Source organism: Poecilia latipinna, unplaced genomic scaffold (genome assembly GCF_001443285.1).
Source record: "Poecilia latipinna isolate Pla-1442-1.1 unplaced genomic scaffold, P_latipinna-1.0 Scaffold618, whole genome shotgun sequence".
In the NCBI taxonomy this organism is placed as follows: domain Eukaryota; kingdom Metazoa; phylum Chordata; class Actinopteri; order Cyprinodontiformes; family Poeciliidae; genus Poecilia; species Poecilia latipinna.
The window spans coordinates 169325-174072 of record NW_015113234.1 but is presented as its reverse complement, the minus strand read 5'-3'; the positions used below and the strand labels follow the sequence as shown (position 1 = coordinate 174072).

General features: G+C 41.1%; 1 protein-coding gene across 1 annotated transcript in view; it reads left to right on the top strand.

The window, feature by feature from the left end:
- The first annotated feature begins 165 nt into the window (after positions 1–165).
- The window catches only part of LOC106953973 (cAMP-specific 3',5'-cyclic phosphodiesterase 4B-like), a 164997-nt gene continuing 160414 nt past the window's right edge, over positions 166–4748 (top strand). Inside the window, exon 1 of the mRNA XM_015043139.1 lies at positions 166–597. The gene's annotated coding sequence lies outside the window, so the exon portion shown is untranslated. The remainder of the gene's footprint in view (positions 598–4748) is intronic.

Below are 4748 nucleotides of genomic sequence, written 5' to 3'. Positions count from 1 at the left end.
TTTCTTTCTTTCTTTCTTTCTTTCTTTTCTCAAAAGCTCTCTTTCGATGTTTCTGCATCTCAATTGGTCCACACTCCTCCTCTGCTGAGGCTGAGGGAGGGTGCAGGAGGAGAAGGAGGAACCGGAGGAGGGAAGATCCGACTTTCAGATGAATTTGAGTCGCGAAAGCAGCGAAGCTCCCGTAAAATCATAAAGCACTTCGATTAGGAAGGATGGCTCGGCTTGTGGATGTTGAAGAGATATACAGCTGGGACAAAAGATAATTTCCTGGATTTTCCCCACGACTTTCGTTACAGTTTTGTTTCAGTTTCGGTGAAAAACTCTTTTGAGGATGTGAATAATTTCAACAACAGCATTTAAATGTAGAAAAAAAGGGGGGGGGGGGGAAGGAAAGGAAACCAACAGTGGCAGAGAGTGGACTTCCTGCAAGGAGGGCTGTGGTGTGGACCCATCCGAGTTTAGGACGGCGATTAACAACCGCTGGACCGGAATTAATTAAATGTCTTGACTCGGTGACTCTCATCCGGAAACAGGGCGCGAGAGGCGTCGGGATTCCCTTTGTCCCCACGTGCGGATGAGCTGCGAACAGGACACGAGGTATTGATTTAATGGGATGATTTCCCGCTATTAGAAACAGTTGCAGCCTGGACACTGTTTCTGCTATTCAGTCTCATTTAAATATTATTCCCGTTTTACTTAAACGGGCACCTATAATACAACTATTGTCTCACTTTTGATTTCTGTTTTTACATGTCATTAATCCTGGTATAAAAATTATGGTCACTGACATGGTGAAGTAAATCACATTGGTTGTCTCTTCATGTTTTATAAGCAGCAAGTGGACAGTTTGTCCCCAATGTTGATGTATTATAAGCAGGAAAAATGGGTGAGATTAAGGATTTGAGTTTGTGCAGGTCCAGTTTTTGATATCTGGGTCAGAGCATTTGCAGATCTGCATCTCTTCAAGAGTGTTGTCAAGTGCTTCCAGGAAGGCGCAGTTGTGAAAAGGCTCTTGAGCAGCCGATCAGATACTGTATTTGAAACACTGAAGAAGTTAATCCTAGTTCTGATTGAAATGGTAAGTGTGCACAGTGCAGCAGTATTTTAAACTCATGAGGGAGGGTGCCCATTCTTACTTCTGTTCACTGCCAAAAGAACTAAAAATGGGCATTTCAACATCAAAACTGGACTACCGACCGATTCAGGAAGGTAGCCTTGCTTCATTTATCACACAGGTGTGTTTAACTCACCTGGGTAATACATCAGAGCGCATTATTGTTGCAGACCATGTACATCTTTCATTGGAAGGGCATTCCCAGTGGCGGTTGCTTCGTTTCGACAGGACAATGTGACATACCAAAAATCATAAAAGACTCAGGAATGGTTTGAGGAGCACATTTCATTCCAGGTCTTGATTTGGCTTCTAAATTCAACCAGAAATCACTGTTATTGACAAGCAGGTCAGATTTATGGAGGCTCCACCCCAGCAACAGAGAGGCCATATCGGTCACTAAGATCTTGTTGGCAGATGTCACAGATTGCCTTTGACTTCATCCCTTAATTTGTTGTTGTTTTAAGAACAAAAAAGGAGGCAACACAGTCCTAGACATGTGGTCATAATGTTATGCTGGATCTCTGTACATTACCTGTACTGTTAGAGTCTGAAAATTGCTGCTTAGCCACAGGAGTGCACACAGATCCTTGCGTACGTTTGAAACAAATATCCCAGATTTACCTCTTAAAAGCTCCTAGTAGCTGAATGGTCCACTTCTCTGCATGAGGATTATCATCTTATTGCAAATTTCCAAAACATCTGTCTGTTCTCAACAATGACTTAATTTCCTGTATTATACTAGTTATTATCTTCTCTAACAGACCTCAGGCACCTAAAGATTAATTTAAGTATATATGGTCTTATTGTTAAACAAATTGCAAAAAGCAATGTTGGCCTGAATTTATTTTAGGCTGCAAATAACATCAAATACAGAGCTTGTTTGCATGCAGACCACAAACACAAATGGAGAACCTTGTGGAATAGGAACTCCTCTTGTCTGAGAGGAGCTTGGGGAGTCCCACAAGTGAAGGATCCAAAGCAGCAGGCTGTTCTGCTTTGTGAATAAAAGTGTAAAACAGTAGAAAATCAATTGGCTGAAGGGCGTAATGCCAGGTGCACTTCCTGTCTCTGCTGACTTCTTTTTCTTTCTATCCTCACTTCCTCACATGACCTCTTATACCACTGTGCAGCTCTGATGCTTCGCTCTGTAGATGCCCTGAAACTTTCCTTTCTTCATGGTCTCTTATCGCAACATGTTTTATCTTTCAGCTTCCCCTTTTTTTTATCTTACTCTAAGTCACTCATGGAAAAATAACTGTGTGGCGCTGTTAGTTTGTATGACTTGCTACACATGAAGTTCAGAATCTATTGATCTGTTGGCTGCACTCAATGTTTAAATGCGGAAACGCATTGATCCATGTTGTTACTGAACAGGTACCAACTCACTCAAACCCTCAGCACTTCAGCAAATCCACCCATCTGGGTCCAGATTGACTTGCACCAAATTGGCATCACTTTACTGCTGAAATTAGTCACACTGAACTGCGGTCAGACTGTAATTAGACTGTCTATTGTGTCCAATAAATGTATGCACGTTTTCTGGGGGTGGTACTCTGCACAGAAACCTCTCGGATGTTGAATAATTGTTCATTTTGTTATTTCTCACACTAGGTTCTTGCTAGCCAGTTAGCGTGTTCATACAAAAAGAGTAATTACGAGACTCAAAAATTTGACTAAAGCTCAGTTTCAGTTTTTATTTTAATTTTTTTACATATTTTGGAGGTATTTTTTTCTGGGATTTCTTGAAAACTGCAGCTTTTAAATCATATTCAAACTTCTCGTCAGCATGGTTGAAACAGCGTATTTGTTTTGTTAACGTTTCCAGGCTGCGTGGGACTGCTTCAGTCCCATACCACTCTGTACCTCAATGTGAATCACTGCCAGAACAACTTCCTAGTTTAAGATTAGGTAACTGGAAGAATATGCAAAATGATGTAAAAATGAAAATATTGTTCTTGTATAATGTGATTCAGACTAAGATTATGAAGGAGAGACTCTGATGGAGTCACAGGATTTCAAGCAAACGAGCAACAAGTTTAGGATTCTGCACGATCACCTACAGCTTGTGGTGAACGCATTAATACCTCTGGGACTATTTTAAATTTTATCTCATTATACCTACAAACTTTCTGTGATGAAGATCAACATGGAGTAGTGTATATTTGTGAGGAGACTGATACATGGTTTCAAAACGTTACAAGCAAAACTATGAAAATGGTGGCATATATATTTATCTTTACCCCTACAGCTACTCTTCCCCACTGACACCTCTGAATAAAACCTCACCTTCATCTGGAGTCACAGGTAGAGGCTTTTCTGCATTTGTCCCTCGCAACTTTACCCATCTAGATGGAAACCTTAATTTTACCTAAGTTCACGTGGGGTCAGTCTAACCAGTGCACAGTTTGTTTTGTCTAATTTTAAATCCATTGAATTTTTGCGCTGAAAGACAGAGGTTATTGGTGTTGCAAACATTTCCATGCATTGCAAATGTCTTGGGTCTTGCTTCTGTGGAGTGGCATGTTTTCCTTTCTCTGCTATAACAGAAAATATCTGGACCACCGCCATCCAGCACCATCCCCCCATCTCAGCATGTTATATTCACCCTCTACAGCTTAAATAACTTATTGAAGAATACAGTTTTTCTTTCTGTGCTGCACCCTCTCCCAATTTGTTGTCCATCACAGATCTTGTCATCCTTCCTTTTTTTTGTTTGTTTTTTCTGATTGGATTGACTTTATTTTTTTGGGTAAAATGCCTCGAGGTGACAGTTGTTGATGTGAATTGATGTATGAACAAACTGAACTGAATGCAATGTGGATTAAATTAATGAAACGGCTTTTTTTGTGGAATTGTAAGAAATATGATTCTTAAGTCCTTGTGTGTGTGCATATGTTACATGCACTGTTTGCTGTACTTGCAAATGGTAAATCATTTCTTATGAATATTGTGTTTCAACAAATCCATTAAAGGAAAAAAAAACATCATTGCTTGTATAATAGTTCCCCAGCCAGCATGCCTAGGTGGGCCCCATGTGGGGAAAAGGAGGGCAGACCATATGGGACCCATATATCAGCCCTCCTTTCCCCCACATGGGTCCCACCTAGGCATGTGCTCATTGTTTGCCTATAGGTGCTTGTCAAGCCTGATAAACTGTTCTTTCAACCTTGTGTTGAAATTATTTAATACCAGGTGAGTGTACATATGACAGGCTATTTCTTCTGTATTATTACTTTGGAAGAAGTCAGGGTTTCCCCCCCCCCCCCAGTGTTTTTTGAGCCTGGCGGCCCGCCATGCTTTACTAGCCCCGCCTCCAGGCTAAGCGTTGCTTGTTTACGTTTTTAGAAAAAAAGAAAATCGTGTTTTTTTTTAAAGCCGGGCTGCAAGCGTCACTTTTGCTCCTAGCATTTCACTAGCAGACCAGATTTATTCCTAAAGGATAGGTTTATAATATATAGGTTTATAGTTTATGCATTTAAAGCCGACAGCGCGCGGACCAATCACACAACTGCCTCACGCGCTGCCTGCTTTACCTCAGCGGGATCGCGCGCTGCCGCCTCCCTCCACTCAAACTGGACTCAGGCTGACCTGTATGGATATTTACATAAACCTACTTGAGGAATTATGATCCTCT